At 35.4% G+C, this 19,034-nt stretch overlaps 1 pseudogene; it reads left to right on the forward strand.

Moving 5' to 3' along the window:
• Positions 1-4,853, forward strand: part of LOC138171794 (FAST kinase domain-containing protein 3, mitochondrial-like) — a 30,435-nt pseudogene extending 25,582 nt beyond the window's left edge.
• Positions 4,854-19,034: the final 14,181 nt, after the last annotated feature.

A 19,034-nucleotide genomic window follows, 5' to 3' on the forward strand; every position in this document is an offset into this window, starting at 1 on the left:
GAAACAACACTATACTTAGGATCTAGCCCCTGCTTGATTAACAACAGTTGTTAGTGTTAGTGTTAGTCACTATGTCCTGCTAACTGTACTTTGCTCAATCTGCATTTAGTTTTCAACTTTGGACCAGCTGCAATTAATTCTTAGTCTTTTGCACCATTTATTTGGAGGAACATGGCTGTGAGAGTCCATGTGTCCATGGTCTTATTCTCTCTTGTGCTAAACCTGGCAAATATAGACTCTCAGATGAATTATTTGTTATTTTCACTGCCATGACTTAGGGGGAGCATTGCTTTTTTTTGAGAGCAATTGGGGTTAAGTGACTTGCCCAAGGTCACTCAGCTAGTTTTTGTGTCAAGTGTCTGAGGCCGTATTTGAACTCAGGTCCTCCTGACTCCAGGGTGGGTGCTCTATTCACTGCGCCACCTAGTCACCCCAGAGAGCAATGCTTTCTGACTATGGTAAGTCTGTCTGGAATGTTTTCCTTCAGCAACACCCCTTGCCAAGTACCTTCCTGTACCACCACTTACCTTTTCACTTTCCCTATATTTGTTGTTTTCTTCTATTATATTGGAAGCTCTTTGAGGATGGGGGTGTGTCATTTTCTCTTTTATATTTGTATCACCAGCACTTAGCACAGTAACTAAAATCTACTAACACTCAAAAGACATTTATTAGTTGACAGTTTAAGCATCTCAGCTGCCATTTTTCTATAAAATATATGATGAGTTTAAAAATAATAAGAAAAAAGTCAGCTTTGCTGTGGAGTAGTGGATAGAGCACTGGATTTGGACTCAGGAAGATTTATTTTCAAATGTCACCTCACACCAGCTCTGCAACCATTAACAAGCCACTTGACTCTGTGCCCCAGTTTCCTTATCTGTGAAATAAGGTGTTTGACCTTAGCTTCTTTGGTAACCTCTAACTCTAAATCTATAATCCCATATACTATAAGAAAATAAAATTATATTCTTTGTGTCTAATCAGAGTTCACTAGAACATGATCACTCAATCATAGAACCAATTACTTAATAGAGGAGCAAGTATGCCTTGAACCTTCAAGGTGTTGAAGAGTGGGTAAGCATTGAATAGAGGGGAAAGAAAAGCAATACCAATTCTGATAGAAGCGACTCTAAGTTCTCATAAGAACTTCAGACTACATTAAGTCACAAAAACCTTTGGTCATTCTTGATGCATACGTGGGCTCTCTGCTCTGTGGACAGAATCTGGGTTATTTTAATAGACTACAACAAACACACTGAAATTTCACATACTACCTCATTCACTTGAGGCAATATTCTTCATTTATGCAGTTTATCACTAGTGAATATTTATATGGTTTTCTTCCCACCCTTATGTAGCAGAATTAAAGTAAATTAGGTAAAGAAGAAATCTATCTGTCATGAGACCTGGGTCTTGTCAAGAGTCTACACTGCCAATAAATATATCTGAGACTGAACAAGTAACATAACTTCTTTGAATATATTTAATTATAGGTAAAATGGCAGAGAAAGAAGTGAAATAAGGGAGAAAATTAGTATTTGTGTCAGACATTGTGCTAAACACTTTATAAATACTGTCTTATCCTTACAACAACCATATGAGGTAGATACTGTTGTTATCACCCTTTTATAGTTGAGGAAACTGAGTCAAACAGAAGTTAAATGACTTGCCCAGGGTTGCACAACTAGTAAGTATCTGAGGTTAGATTTGAACTCAAATCTTGCTGAATCCAGGCCCAGGACTCTATCCATTGCACCAACTCCCCAGTGATCTCATTCCCTCTTCCAACTTGAAATAATCTACTTCTATGATTCATGTAAGTTATTTCAGCATAATGCTACATTGAGAAATTTAATATTTTTATTATAAAACCTCTTGTTAGTGGAGGGATCATGACATATATGGTTTAATCTATATGGTCATTTTTAACCTGTTTTGGACTTATTGTTTTGAGCATCTTCATAGAAGCCATTGATGGCATGTAGAAAATATCTGGAAGTAAGAACATGTCATAGTTTACTACTTGTTAAACTTTCTATTTTTAGAAACTGTGAAAGTAGTTTAAAAATTTCAACATAAGCCCAAGGATATTCACAGAGATCTTTTTATGATACTCTCATAAAAACAAAGCATAATGAAAGAACCAAAGCAATTATAATATGGGGCATATTTTTACCCTTTAATGGACTTGATATTGATACCCTAAAAAATGAGCACCATGCATTGACATGCATTTGACGTTAAACACAACTTGATTGATTCTTTTCAGAAATACAAAATCATATGATTTCTTAAAAAACTATCACTATATTTTGATTTTTGTTTCCTTTCATCATATGTTAATTGCCTTATTTTATAAGCAATTAAATGAAGAGTTAGAAATATCAGCACAAGTGAGGACTGAAAGATAAGTTTCTATCGAGTTATATGAACAATTCTTTAAAAGTGTTTAATGGATAGAAGAGATATATAAATCTTCAGTGTCAAAGAGAGTAGTTGTTTTAATTCATAAAAAGTGAATATCACAAATACCTGCCATTATCATTAGAGCAAGGTTGGAGAAACCAATATGGCTTTTTGCCAAATGTTAAAGAGTATTTACAGGGTTCAGCACTGAATAGAATGATTTAACATCGAGCATTTGATTTTTTTTTCATATTATCAAGAAGGGGTAGGTGAAGGGAACAAGTATTTATTATGTGACTATCATGTGATAGGCACTGTAATAAGCACTTTATAAATATATCATTTGGTGATCACAGCAACCCTGAGAGTTAGATGCTATTATTTTACTTTTAGTTGAAGAAGCTGAGGTAGACAGAGGTTGTGACTTTTCTAAGGTCAAATAGGTACTAAGTGTTTGAGGTCAGATTTGAACTCAATCTTTCTGACTCTAGGCCTAACATTCTATCCATTGAACCAATTAGTGGACTCTTACCTGGAAAGTTTCTTAGATATGTATTAGAAAACTTATAGATGATGACCATGGGAAGTAATATAGTTGATTATTAACCCATGTATTAGATATATTTATGAGTGGACAAAAAACCAAGAAGTTATTAAATGTAATAAATTCTGTTATGACTCTTTATGCCTTTTTCTTACCTGAATAGCTGTTTATCATCATACATTTTCTCCACTAAGTTAAAAAGTGTCTAATTCCAAATCACATCTCTTCAAAACTCTTGATTTTCTTTTAAAAGTTTGGTTCCTTTGGAAGTCAGATGGACTTGGTCAATCACTACACAGTCAATTGGATTGCTTATGAGGCATTCTGAATCAGCCAACTTCAGTGCCCAAAATAGTTTTCCTGACAACATGGCATTTTTCTTATGGGGGCCATGTTGACACAGTTAAAAGCTTTGAATATTAGTGTGAAGGTAGGAGTCATGGAAATATTTTAAAAATGAATGGCAAAGAGGATTTTTAAAAATCTAAATAACTATAAGTATAAACATGGTAATTTCAACATTGGTCCATCACCAGGCATATATTAATCATGTATATATTCAGCACTGTGTTAGGTGTTTATAAGGTGTACTAGAAATATAAAACATGGTTCTTGCCCCCCAAGGAAATTATTATTTAGTTAAATGTGGTTCAATTCAATTTGATTAAGCAAATATTTGTTAAGTGCACGTGGTGTTGTGAGCAGAGCTCTGTGGTAGTTGTTTGGGGTATACTTTTTAGATGAGGTTTGATATTTGCCATTGTGAGTAGTAAAGGTCACATATATGTCTGAAGATTTTACAAGGAGATAAACAGTTTCAATTCATATGAAGAGGTATTAAAATGTGCAAGCATACTGGAAACCTTGTTGGATACCATGGCGGCAGCAGCTTCATATTGGGGCTTTCAAGTGAAATAGGAAGAAAGTGCCTAACAAATTCCAATTGAAGAATGAAGTCCTCAGACCATTATACTTTCAGTTTGGATATGAGTCAAAAAATTGTTCAGACACTGCTCTTGTGACTGGTTTGCAAGTTTTGATAGGATTCCACATGAATTCCCAGAGTAACTTTAGTAAGAATGGTGACAGTGCCAAAAGTGGATTCAACAGGATCACATGACAGTTCACATTCCTTGTATTCTTGGAGAATGTATGATTAAATTTTAGAGGCCAAACTGTACAATACTAAAAGACATTATACCTCAACTTCAAGGACAGAAATTGAAAGAATATACACCTGAGGAGTTTATATGAATTTATATATTGCTTCAAGCTGCTTTTGGAGAAATGGTTTAGCACTTTTTGAATCACTTATACAACCTCTGTATTTTATTAGATTATATATTAGTCCTAAATTTATAAGCCCCAAACTGAATAACTTACTGGCTAATGACCAAATTTGAGCTTTTCCTTTGGATATAAAACTCTTTCCATATTTAGTAAGATTTGTCTCTCATTTTACCAATGAAGAGCGTAGAACATTACATGAACTTTGGTTACACTGACAATGGCTTTTTTCACACAATCTCTGGAACAGCATGTGTACATATATTGTCTCAATATACATCTTGAAGCTATCAGCAAAGATACGGAAAACTGGAATTAAAAAAGAAAAAAAGATTCTCTCAAAGGCCATCTTTTATGGACTGGTGTAATGATTTGTTTACCAAGCCAAAATATTGTCTCCTGTCCAGTTGATTTTACCATTTGAGAAACTCAAAAACACCATTTGATCTACTATTTTTTAAAGAAAGTTGAAAATAAAATAAGAACTTGATTTAAATATTTTCTTCCTGAAATCATGTTGAATCTTCTTCATTCATGCACACTCATTGGTCACCACCCAGTTAATTATATGACAAAATTATTTAGCCCATATTTTCTTCAGAAATTAGAATCTTAGGAATCAGGTTTAAGTAGCTTAATTTTGTACCAGTGAACCCAACTTTATTTATGAATGATCTTGAAGTATTGTCCTTTCTGTAAATGTTCTAAAGTGCTTATTTTGAAATTTAAATGCAGGGAATCCAAAACTGTTGCAGTGGGGGCTTTGCCCACCCCAAAACCGTTGCAGTTTCATGATGTGTTAGGATGGAATGGTCTCAAAGAATTCAGAGTCAGACCACCTCTAGTCCAAGTATAGACATTTATTGAGATTAACAGCACTGTAATAGCAATGGAATTTAAATATCCCCCTGTATAGGCTTGGTTTTCTTGTTGAGTGTTGAATTCCAGAGCTTATGAATCCCACCTGTGGGATGGACTTGTTCATGTAAAGAGAGGGGGCTGAACTGGGAGGAGCTGGTGCCATGGATTTAGAGACTAGCCCAAGGAGAGAGAGGCCAGAAGAACTTTTGGGGAGCATATGATGGAGGCAGAGAGAGAAGAGAATTGCCAGGGGCCAGCATTGCTGAGAGACTGCTGAGGGCCAGTTGGAGCTGCCCAGGACTTTTAAGAACTGTTACTCAGAGCTGCTGAGGACTGAGGAGGCATGTCTGTGATGCCAGTATTTTGTCTTTCTGTTTTGATATTGTTTGGCCAGATTTGTCTGCTGGTGAAGGACAGTGCTGTTGTTGCAGAGGTTCTGGAATCTTGCTGTTGGTTCAGAAGCACTGAAGAAGGATTTTCCTGTTATATGTGTACAGAAATCCTGGGAGAGAGTCCTGCTGATGTTTTCAGGCTTTGAGACTGTTTTGCAGGCTGTGAATGAATTAATGTGGACACTGGCAATATATATTGTGGCTTTGTTAAGCTTTGTCTCCCCAGGAACAGGGATTGCTGAGAACTTGCCTCAGGTCAAGATGAAGAAAAGACCTCTCTTTGAGTATTAAATGCTATAATGGTATCTTAACCTTGTTGTAGCTTAAGGGTAGATGGCCTTTTGTGCTCTCTACTGCCCCTTTTGAGAAAGTGTTTGGTGTTAACTGATGATAATTGTAATTCAGTTATGATCCAGGGGTGGGAAACTTTTGACTTTTTTGTGCTCTGTGACTGACCAAATGAATTTACTTTGTTTATGATTGGAAACGAATCTCCATTTGAGAAGAGTGATTGACTAAATGAATGTACTTTCCAGGGGTGGAGTAGTATTTGGTTTGAATTGAGGACTTACTAAATTATTGAAATACACATGGTGAATGCTGTATTTTGATATTCTCTTTTCAGTGAATGTTTGGTCTTAATTTGTCACTGAATAAAACGGAGAGTTATTATGCTGGTATTCTAAACCTTATAAGTTGCCTTTGCTTGGCATTACAACCTCTCATGGAGTGGGCTAAGTTCCAAGAAAAACCAGCAACTTCAAAGAAAGCAAGACGGACTTTTATAGGGTAAAGATGCAATTACATAACAGAAATCATGAATATTAAAAGGCAGGAGGAGTTTCTTAAGGGATTATGGGAGTCCCATATAGGAGGGGTCCCATCTATGGTGTGCTGATTAAACATTCTGGACATGCTGCCCTCTAATTGTCTAGCTATTATGGTCCTGTCCCATCAAGACAGATAGTTAGGTATTGTGGTCCTGTCTTGGGCTAGATGTGGATGATGTGATTGTGGTTAAATACAAGAACACATCTGTTTCTGTGGGAATGGATCTAGGGGCAGTGACTAGGTAGAGGCAGTAGCTGGGTTCCCATCACATGGACACACCTGCTCTTTCTGAGTTCAGGGACACACCTGTAGTTCCAGTGAGCCATGAGGCATATATGAAGAAGTTAAGACATTGGTGGGGTGGGGGTGGGGGGCTAGGAGGGATGTAGTTTAAGTTGGACTGCTGTTCAGTGGGGGCCAGGCTTATAATGAAATCAGAATATTGGGGCTGGGGTCAGTTTTATTAGGATTCCGTCACTTCCATAGTATAAAGTGAAATAATTTCTCATTCCACCACACCTCTTAGAGACTCCATGAATCTTTAATTTTATAAAACTATCAGAGTTGGATTTATTGACCTTTTAGGAAAAAGAAAATATTTTGCTTGAAGAGTCTGGACATACTATTGTTACATAGCAGATATTGAGATGAAACTGGATTAAGGATTGATATCAATATTTAAAAATGATGAAAAAATATATAAAATATTAGCACTTTGTATTGGAGATCCAAAAAGCTTTTATTTGAATAGTCACAACTTACTAGGAAAAGCATGAATCCTGGGACAGTGACTTTCCACGTAGAAGCAAGCAGAGTTCAATTTTAATATAAAGTTTGAAGTCAAGAAATAGGCTCAAAAATATGAGCAAACAACAACAAGAACAGAAAGAACTCAATCATAAAGAGCTATTTGAACAGCAAGGAAGTCCAAGATACAAACTCATAAGACAAAAGTGTAAAAATACTTACAAGTAAAGCCTCAAAGAAAAATATATATTGAAAACAAGCCCAATCAAAATTGCTGAAAGTTGAATAGACAAGACTGGTAAAGGAAAATTTAGGAAAATGAATGAGTGATGCACGAAAAATATGGGGGGGGAAAATAGCTTACTAAAACAGGCACAAAAATACTGAAAATGCCTTAGAAATATAATTGAACAGATGATAAAAGAGACACAGAAATTTGTAGCAGAGAAGATCTACTTAAAAACACAATTGTTCAAATGGAAAAAGAGGTACAAAACACTGCAGGGGTGTGTGTGCGTGTGCGTGCGTGCATGTATGTGTGTGTACAATTAGAATTGGGCAAATGGAAGCTACTGACTCCTAAGACATCAAGAATCAATAAAATGGAAAAAAATACAGAAGAAAATGTCAAATAACTCATTGGAAAAACAACTTATCTGGAAAATAAATAATAAATAGAGATAATTTATCCATTCTTGGAATAGCTGAAAGCAATGGTTAGAAAAATAGCCTACACATTATATTTTAAGAAATTAAAACAAAATTGTCCCTATATCATAGATTCAGAAGGTAAAATAAAATTTGAAAAAATTCATTGATCACCTACTGAAAGTTTTCCCAAATTGAACAGTTCCGGAGATATTATAGCCAAAATTGAGAACTCTTAGGTCAAGGAAAACCACTGCAAGCAGATAGAAAAACAAAATAAAACAATTCACATATTGTAGAGCCATAATTCAGGATCACACAAGACTTAGCACTTTCCACATTAAAGGAGTGGAGGACTTGGAATATGATATTCCAGAAAACAAAGAAACTAGGATTACAATTAATAGTAAGCTACTCAGAAAAATGAGATATATTCCTTCAGGGGAAAAAAGTATAAATTGAATTAAATAGGAGATCTTCAAGCATTTCTGATGAAAAGACCAGACCTGAGTAGAAAATCTGACATTCAAATATATGACTGAGAGAAGCATAAACAATTCGGTATGGAAGTGAAATCATAAGGAATTCAATAAAGTTACACTGTTTACATTACTATATGGGAAGCTGATATACGTAATTCCTAAGAACTTTCTCATTATTAAGGCAGTGAGAAGGAATCTAAATAGATAGTGGTCCGTAATATGAGTCCATTATGTTCAGATGATCTAAAAATAATAAACAGTTGAACAAGAAACATGTATTGGGAGAGAAGGGAGAGAGAACAAGGAAAATTATTTCATATAAAAGAGGTATGTAATGACCAATAAACTCATGAGGGTGATGTCTTTAACTTTAAAATGAATTGGGTTTAAGTTAGGCAGAGCTAGACAAAATTGTCAGCCTCACTGTCTCCTCTAGAGTCATCCCAGCTTATTGAGTAAGACAAGAGTCAAGACAAATGACCATGGCTCAAAATATAGTGGATGACTTTGGTCTGTTTAAATTAAGGTCATTCCCAGAACTCAGTTTCTCTGAGGCAAGACTCATTCAATGATTAAGGGCTGGGTAAGAACTGAAATTAAAAAAAAAAAAAAACTACTTAATTTACCATTAAAAAATATCAAGCCCAGAAAGGAAGGCTCTCAAAGTTCCTGGCCAGATCAGGAAAAATGGCTATTTATACTCATTCTAAGCCATGAAAACTAAACAATGAGTCACAGTAGCTTGGGCAGGGGGCTATAATTAGCCATTCAATGAAAGCAAGAATTTATGTGATATTCAGCGACCATGACCAAGCCCATGGGCCTCTTCTGCTAATAAAGAACCTGCTAAAGGAACTACTCTGGTTATGTTTGCAGCATCCCTTCTCCAAAACTTGATATTAGCCAAAAGGCAGAGAAATGATAGCGGCAGCATCCCTTTCCCTGATTTAGCACCTGCATTCTAAACAGAACAAGGAGATCATTTTACACTGTAACAACAATATTGTATTGATGATCAACTGTGAAAGACTTGGTTATTCTGATCAATCCAGTGAGCAAAGACAATTCCAGAGGACTCATGATGAAAAATGCTATCTGTCTTTGGAAGAGAACTGATAAACTCTAAGTGCTAAATGAAATATATTTTTTTCACTTTATTTTTCTTGTTTTTTAAGGATATGGCTAATATAGAAATGCTTTGCGTAATTCCACACATATAATTTATTTCATGTTTCTTTTTTCCTTCTTAAGGAGTATAGAAGGGGCTATTGGGAGGGAGAGAATTTGAAACTGAAAATTTTAGAACAGCTAAAATGAATAAGTAATGGTTTCTTAAATGTTATAAAAATTTCCTTTCCACTAGCAACTTTCGCTTATTGGCTCTAATTATGACCTGGGATCCAATAAGATCAAGTCCAATTTCACGTGAAAATCTTTTAAATAAATAGGAAAAAGACTTATACCTCCCAAGTCCCCCCCCCCACCAGAAAAAGTAGTAGAGAAGGAATCAGGAGATATGAATTCACAACGCAACTCCTTCACTTACTGACTGTTTAAATCACTTGTACTTTTTTGATCTTACACATTTGTTCAAATATAAAATGAGGATAATTCTAGCAAGGACATATTTTGTAGTATATATATATATATATATATATGCACACACACAGACCCATATTTATGCACACATACATATATGCATATATGTGCGTATTTAAAACACCCACATATTATATACACACGTATTTATATATTAGCTGCTGATATTGTGAGGGAAGTATTATGTAATTTTACATGTGAGTTATTTTAAAGAAAATAAATATCATCAGCTACAGGGCAGTCTGAGTTCTTCTTTCTTGTAGGTACTAAGTGAGCCATAATAAAGATAAAAAAACAACTATTATTTCTGTGACCAATAGCCACTGAATAGTGTGTGCTTTACTAAACTATCATTTGAAAAACATATACCAGAGCTTTGCTCCTGACCCAGAATTCTAAGCAACTATTCTCATAGAAGTTCAGCAAATGGGAAGAGATACTACTAAGCTTGTATTGATACAAATTGAATACCTGGTTTTGGGGAATAAAATTTTGACCCATTGGTAGGAAAAAAAAATAAACAGGAGCTCTGGAAATGGCACTAACACATGATAGATAAATATTATATAATTTTCAGTTTCTAAAAGAAACAATAAATGTATTTAATACAATAAGCTAATAACAGCACTTAATATGTTCTGGGCACTGTGCTAAATGTTTTACAATTATCATCTCATTTAATCCTCATAAAAACCTTGGGAGGTAGGTATTGACATTATCCTAATGGTACAGATAAGGAAATTGAGACAGAAGTTCAGTTACTTGTCTAGGATCACACAGCTAGTCAGTGGCTGTAGCACCAACACAATATTCACAACACCTGTGGTGGATATGAATATGCTAGCACAGTACTGAATCACAAAATATAACAGATTCTTCATATATAAAACAGAAGCAAAACATTTATTCAGACACCAGAAAACCAAATCCCAAAATCAGAAAGCCAAATCCCAACAACAGCAAACCAAATCCATCATAACAACAAAGAAGCTAATTAGCCATAACACAACAGGGAACTACACCATACCGACCTGTCTTCTTACCTGCATCCTCTCCTCCCTCCAGCTTTAACTGCTGTGAATACCAGCTTCCTCTGGGCTCTGCTCCATCCATTCAGCAATTTCCTCTAACCACAGGCTCTATGTGATTACATTTGGCCTATTAGGGGGCAGGGAAGATCTTCAAAGCAGGAAAGATCTTCAAATTTCCTTAGGCCTGTTAAGAGTGAAGGAAGATAGAGCTTTCATGTCCTTTACATAGAAAAATACATTAACAATACCTTTTATTACATAGATTAATGGGAGTTTAGAGGTAACTGGTGTCAACAGAACTTTACAACAATATAACAGGAATAACAGAAAATAAGCACATAAAACAATAGCTTGGGGTAGGGCTTGAGTCAAGCACCCCATCATTTCGCCTTTGAATGATTAGGGCCCCGAATCTTGGGATAACAGGCGAAGACCTCTTCTTCCATTGCTACTTTCTCCTAAAATTGCATATAAAGCTGTCCCTGCCCCAAGAGATCCCATTGAAGATGTCACTTCTTTACCTGGCATCCAGAGTTTGGTCAAGGTCAGATCCAGGGGTGATGTATCAGAGTCAGAGACAGGGGGTGACATCTGGCTTAAGTGATCAGGCATTTACAGGTGGGAGGTACTAAGCTTTCAGGAAACGAATCTAGCAAACAAGTTTAAAAGATAAAACTCCAAAAAGAAACAAGGAGACAATAACCAGAACAAGGTAGATATAGGGTCAGCAATTCTTTTGGAGTCCATGAATCCACTCTCATAACCTCATTTATGGTTGAATATATGTGTTAAGGGTACAATTTGGTAATCATATTCTCCTGAATCAACAGTTACAGTATTATCTTTCCTGTGGGCTAAAATTTCCACAGCCTTTAGAACATTGTCTGGCTTCCACTTTACCCATAATTTAGCTCCCAATTTTATTCTTTCAGTAGAACCAAACCCTTTAGCTCTTCTGATAGTTATTTTGGAAGGAGGGTCAGTTTTCACAAGAGTATAATTTCACAAGGAATAGTGATCACTTGAATTATTCTATAATTTTTACACAACTGTATGGATTATTCACCAAAATTCTGGAATGTCACAATAATTTTTATTTTATAAATCCTGACTTGGGTAATATCAATACAAAATGATTTTTAGGGATGCTTATATGTATTCCAGTGGAGATTTTCTTATTTCTTTCCTATCCAACCAAAAGTCCTATAAGCAAAGTAAATCATATCCTGCCAAACCAGGTGTTCCTGGATATGGTGCTGGGACATATTGTCTTATAGTCCAATACTCAATATTTGGGATCTTATGTGTTTGTTGTTTTCTAATTTGCAGATTTGAAGTCATCATGGTCTCCTGTGGTCTATTATTCAAGTTACATAAAGCAGTAAGCAAATTATTTTTTCCAATATCGAAATGAATTATTAGAACTTAACTTCCTTAACTGTTCTTTTAATAATCTATTCATAATTTTTTGTCTTTATTAATTTGTTTGTTTACTTTTAGTTTAGAAGATTCAGTTCCACAATCCCTTGAGTTTGAAATTTTCTCACCCCCGCTCCCACCCGCCCATGGCGGCATGCAATCAAGTATAAGATCTACAAATACTTTCACATTCGATATTAGTCAGGTTGTGAAGAAGGATTGTGACAGATGGAATGAACAATGGGAATGAGGAAACAAAACCAAACAAGAAAAAGAAAGAGAGCAAGTAGTTTGCTCCAGTCTGCATTCAAACTCAGTTCTTTCTAGTTATTTCTCTAAATGTAGACATCTTCTTCCATTATGTGTCTTTGGAGTTATCTTTTAACCTTGCATTGCTGAGGAGAGTCCAGTCTGTTAATGCTGGTCATCACACATACATTCCATCTGTTATTATGTACAAATTTCTCCTGGTTCTGTTCTTCTCACTCAGCATCCGTTTGTATAAGCCTCTCCAGGTAAATATGAAGTCTGTCTGCTCCTCATTGCTTTTTTTTTTTTTAAAGCAATTGGGGTTAAGTAACTTGCTCAAGGTTACATGGCCAGTTATTTCTGGGCATGGTGCTAAGTATCTGAGCCCGGATTTGATCCCAGGTCATCCTGACTCTGGGGCCAGTGCTCTTACTCACTCTGCTACCTGGCCGACCCTGCTCCTCATTTCTTATAGCACAATAGTACTCCATTTGTTTCATATACTACAACTTGTTAAGCCATTCTCCAATTGATGGGAATCCCCTTAGTTTCCAATTTTTTTTGTCACCACAAAAAGAGCTGCAATAAATATTTTTGTACATACAGATCTTCCTCCCACCTCTATGATCTCTTTGGGATACAACACTATTAGTAATAGTACTGGGTCAAAGGGTATGCAATAATTTATACCCCTTTGGGCATAGTTCCAGATTGCTCTCCAGAAGGGCTGTATCAGTTCACAACTCCACCAACAATGTATTAGTGTTCCAATTTTTCCACATCCTCTCCAGCATTTGTCATTTTCCTGTTTTATCATCTTAGCCAATCTGAATGGTGAGATGTGGTACCTCAGAGTTGTTTTGATTTGCATTTTTCTAATCAATAGTGATTTAGAGCATTTTTATATGCTTATAAACATCTTTAATTTCTACCTCTGAAAATTGCCTGTTCATATCCTTTGACCATTTATAAATTGGGGAATGACTTGTATTCTTATAGATTTGACTCAATTCCCTCTATATTTTAGGAATGAGGCCCTTTTCAGAGACACTGGTTGTAAAAATTCTTTCCCAGTTTCCCACTTCCCTCTTAATCTTGGTTACATTGGCTTTATTTGTACAGAAACTTTTCAATTTAATGCAATCAAGATTATCCATTTTGCATTTCATAATGCTCTTTAAATCTTGTTTGGTCATAAAGTCTTCCCTTTTTCATAAATCTGACAGGTAAACTATTCCTTGCTTTACCAGATTGCTTACAGTATCAGTCTTTATACCTAGATCATGCAACATTTAGACTTGATTTTGGTATCCAGTGTTAGATAATGGTCCATGCCCAGTTTCTGGCATACTATATTCCGATTTTCCCAGAATTTTTTGTCAAATAGTGAGTTCTTAAAAACTTAGGTCTTTGGGTTTATCAAACCATACATTACTATAGTCATTGACTCCTGAGTCTCGTGTACCCAATCTATTCCATTCATCTACTACTCTATTCCTCAGCTAGTACCAAGAAGTTTTGATTACTATTACTTCATAATACAGATTAAAATCTGATATGGCTAGACCAACTTCCCTAGCATTTCTTTCCATTAATTTCCTTGATATTTTGGAACTTTTTTTCTTCCAAATGAATTTTGTTACTATTTTTTCTAGCTCTACAAAGTAATTGTTTGGTAGATTGACTGGTATGGCACTAAATATGTAATTTAATTTAGGTAAAATTGTCATTTTGTTATATTAGTTCAACTTGGCCACGAGCAATTGATGTTTTTTCCAATTACTTAGATCTGACTTTATGTGTGTGAAAAGTGTTTTGTAGTTGTGTTCCTATAGCTCCTGGGTTTGTTTTGGCAGGTAGATTCCCAAATATTTTACAATACCTTCAGTAATTTTAAATGCGATTTCCCTTTCTATCTCTTGCTGTTGAATTTCATTAGAAATATGTAGGAATGCCGAGGATTTATGTGGGTTTATTTATATCCTGCAACTTTGCCAAATTTACTTATTATCTCAAGTAGTTTTTTACTTGATTCTCTAGGATTCTCTAAGTATATCATTATATCATCTGCAAAGAGTGATAGCTCAGTCTCTTCTTTGCCTAATTGGATTCCTTCAATTCCTTTTTCTTCTCTCATTGCTACTGCTAACATATCTAATACCAGATTGAATAAGAAGGGTGATAGTGAAGATTCTTGTTTCACCCCTGATCTTATTAAAAATGCTTCTATTTTATCCCCATTATATATAACACTTGCTGATGGCTTTAAATAGATGCTGCCTTTTATTTAAGGAAAACTCCATTCATTATTATACCTTCTAGTGTTTTTAATAGGAATGGATGTTGTATTTTGTCAAAAGCCTCTTCTGCATCTATTGAGATAATCATGTGGTTTTTGCTAGTTTTATTGTTGATATGATCAATTATACTGAAGGTTTTCCTAAATATTGAACCATCCTTGTATTCCTAGAATAAATCTGATATGATCAAAGTGTATTATTCATGTGATAAGTTGCTGTAATCTTTTTGCTAATATTTTATTTAAAATTTCTCCATCTATATTCATGAGGGAAATTGGTCTATAATTTTCTTTCTCCATTTTGTCTCTTCCTGATTTAGGTATCAGTACCATATTTGTGTCATAAAAAAATTTGGTAGGACTCCTTCCAAAATTTTTCCAAATACTTTATAGAGTATTGGAATGAATTGTTGTTTAAATGTTTGATAGAGTTCACTAGTAAACCCATCTAGCCTTGGAGATTTTTTTTCCTAGGGAGTTCACTGATGGCTTGTTCAATTTCTTTTTCTGACGTGGGGTTATATAAATAATTCACTTCCTCTTCAGTTAATCTGGGCAATTTATATTTTTGTAAATATTTGTCCATTTCACTAAGATTGTCAAATTTATTTGCATACAATTGGGCAAAAAATTCATAATTATTATTTTAATTTCCTCTTCATTGGAGATAAATTCACTCTTTTCATTTTTGATATTTGTAATTTGTTTTTCTTCTTACTTTTTTATTATCATATTGACTAGATGTCTATCAATTTTATTGTTTTTTCCTAAAACCAGCTTTTAGTTTTATTTATCAATTCAATAGTTTCCTTAATTTGAATTTTATTAACCTCTCTTTTGGTTTTCATAATTTCTAATAGAGTACTTAATTGGGGATTTTCAATTTGTTCTTTTTCTGGCTTTTGCAATTGCATGCCCAATTCATTGACCTCCATTTTCTCTAATTTATTCATGTATGCATTCAGGGATATAACATTTCCCCTAAGAAATGCCTTTGCTGCATCCCATAAGTTTTGGTATGTTGTCACATTATTGTCATTCTCTTGAATGAAGTTACTGATTGTTTCTATGATTTCTTGTTTGACCGACTCATTCTTTAGGATTAAATTGTTTATTTTCCAATTAGTTTTTAGTCTATCCATGTCCTTTTATTGCATATGATTTTTATTGTATCATGATCTGAGAATGACACATTTAATATTTCTGCCTTTCTCCACTGAATTGTGAGGTTTTTATTCTCTAGCATATGGTCACTTTTTGTGTATGTGCCATTTACTGCTGAGAAAAAGGTATCTTCCTTTTTATCCCCATTCACTTTTCTCCAGAAATCTATCATTTCTAGCCTCTATAAAATTCTATTCACCTCCTTAACTTCTTTCTTTTTTATTTTGAGGTTAGATTTTTCAATTTAGAGAGGGGAAGATTGAGGTCCTCCACTAGTATAGTTTTGCTATCTATTTCTTCCTCTAATTCCCTTGACTCCTCCTCTAGGAATTTGGATGCTATACTGCTTATTGCATATATGTTAAGTAATGATATTGCTTCATTCTTGATGGTGCCTTTTAGCAGGATATGGTTTCCTTCCTCATCTCTTTTAATTAGATCTATTTTTGCTTTTGTTTTATATGAGATAAGGATTGCTACCCCTGCTTTTTTTTACTTTAGCTGAAGCATAATATATTCTATACTCCAGGCTTTTACTTTTACCCTGTGTATATGCTCTTGTTTTGAATGTATTTCTTGTAGACAACATATTGAAGTATTGTGGTTTTTAATCCATTCTGCTATCTGCCTCTGTTTTATGGGATAGTTCATCCCATTCACATTCACTGTTAGGATTACTGTCTGTGACATTCCCTCCATCCTATTCCCTCACCTGTTTTTGATTTTGTATTTTCCTTTTGACTACCTCCTCTCTCAGTATTCCTTCCCTGTGACCCCCCTCTTTACCTACCCTTTTCCCTTACTATGATTTTCCTCCCCTCTAACCAGCCTCCCCTTTTTAAACCCCTCACCCCCTTACCCCTCCTACTGCCTGTAGGGCACAATGGATTTTTATACTTATCAAATTATGTTATTTCCTCCTTGAACCCAAACCAATGAGAATAAATTTCATACAGTGCTCCTTTCCCTCCTTCCTTTCCCTCTATTATAATGAGTTTTTGTGCTTTTTCATGTTAGAATCCTAAACTTAACTTATTTGTTGATCCCTCTTTGAACCAGAAACAATGAGAATAAAGTTCATATGATGTTCATCTCCCTCTCTCCTTCCCCTCTACTACAGTATGTTCTTATGCCTTTACATGGGGCATAGTTTACCTTTTTATGCCTTATCCTTTCCTTTTCTCCCATTAAAATTTTTTGTACCACTTAATAAGGTTTTAAAAATCAGATTAGTTCATTTACACCCATGCCCTCTATCTGTGTACATCCCTTTTAAATGTCATGATAATTATATAAATTTCAATATTGACAGGTATCAACTTCTCATATAGGGATGTAAACAGTTTACTCTTATTGAATCCCAAGTTATGTGCAAGTGTGTGTGTGTGTGAGTGCGTATTTTCCTTGTTTATCTTTTTATGTCTTTCTTGAGTCTTGTAATAGGAGATTGAATTTTCCATTGAGCTCTGGCTTTTTCATCAGGAAAGTCTGGAAGTCCCTTATTTCATTTAATGTCCATCTCCTTGCCTGAAAGATTATGCTCAGTTTTTCTGGGTGGTTGATCCTTGGTTGCAATCCTAGCTCTTTTGCCTTATAAAATATCAAATTCCAATCCCTCTGATTTTTAAATGTAGAAGATTCTAGGTCCTGTGTAATCCTGACTGAAGTTCTACAATATTTGAATTCTTTATTTTTGTCTGCTTGCAGTATTTACTCCTTGAACTTGTAGATCTGGAATTTAACTACTATATTTCTTGGAGTTTTCAATATGGGATCTCTCTCAGGAGAAGTCTGTGGAATTTTTTTGATAATTATTTTACCCTCTGATTCTAGGACCTCAGGACAGTTTTCTTTGACAATCTCTTGTAGGATGTTGTCCAGGAAGCTTTTTTCATCATGGCTTTCCAGTAGACCCACAATTCTTAGGTTATCTCTCCTGGATCTGTTCTCTAGGTAAGTTGTTTTTCTAGTGAGATATTTTACAGTTTCTCTTAATTTTTCAATCTTTATGTTTTCTTTGACTGACTCTTGATGCATCATTGAGTCCTTAGCTTCAATTTGACTGATACAATTTTTAGTGAATTATTTTCCTCATTTAGTTTTTGAAGCTCCTTTTCCATATGTTCATTTTTCATTTTTAGGGAGGTACTTTTCTCCAGTTAGATTTTGAACCTCCCGTCCCAGTTTAACAATTTTCCTTTTTAAGAATTTGTTTTCTTTAGTGAAATTTTTTCCAATTTAGTCACTATAGATTTAAACTTATCTTCTACATCTCTAATTTGGCTTTTAAAATCTTTCTTGAGCTCCTCCAAGAATGCTTTTTGGGCTTGAGACCAGTTCATATTTCTTCTGTGGTCTCTGATGTGAGTATAGAGTCGACGTTGTCCTATGAGTAGTTCTTGCTCACTACAGTAGGATCATATCATTCCAGATTTCACAGATTCTTTCTTACCCATTGTGATTGCCTATGTCCTGAATTTTTAGAATGGATATCTGCTCCTGGGGTACAGATGTACTGTGCTTCTCAGGCTGGGAGGTAGGGATCTGGCTGTTAACTTTGTGTGCTGTAGCCTCTGAGTGTCTAGACTGAGGCCAAGGCCAGGACCCTCAGTGTTTTCCCTGTGTTATCCTAAGGCTCACAGAATAACCTCTGGGGGAAGGGTGGTCTGGCCACTTCAGGTTTCTACCTCTGTGTCTCTGGGCTACAGTTCAGTCAGGCTCAGCATTTGGCAGCAGGCATAACTGGTGTCTTCAGATTCCCCTGGTGGTGCTCAGGCACACCTGGGCTTGTGTTGTTAGCACTTGCTGGCTCCACTACCCTGGGTTTCTGGAGCTCCTACTGGTTAGGTGAGGTGTGGCTTGTTGGGACCCCTTCTTCCCTTCACTTTAGACTCCTTCCTGCTTCCGTTACAACCTTTCTCCATGACTCCTAAGCCTGAGGCTATTTCCACTACGGATTTTACTCTTGGTGGGACATTTATCTCTGTGTTTTCTAGGTCAGAGAGGGGGAATTGAAGTAGCTAGAGTTTCCTTTGCCATCCTGGCCCCTGAAATATCAGGCAGGTTATTTTTAAA

The sequence above is a fragment of the Petaurus breviceps genome, unplaced genomic scaffold, assembly GCF_028583685.1.
Source record: "Petaurus breviceps papuanus isolate PSGF00001 unplaced genomic scaffold, PetGlider_PUasm1.0 47, whole genome shotgun sequence".
In the NCBI taxonomy this organism is placed as follows: Eukaryota; Metazoa; Chordata; class Mammalia; order Diprotodontia; family Petauridae; genus Petaurus; species Petaurus breviceps.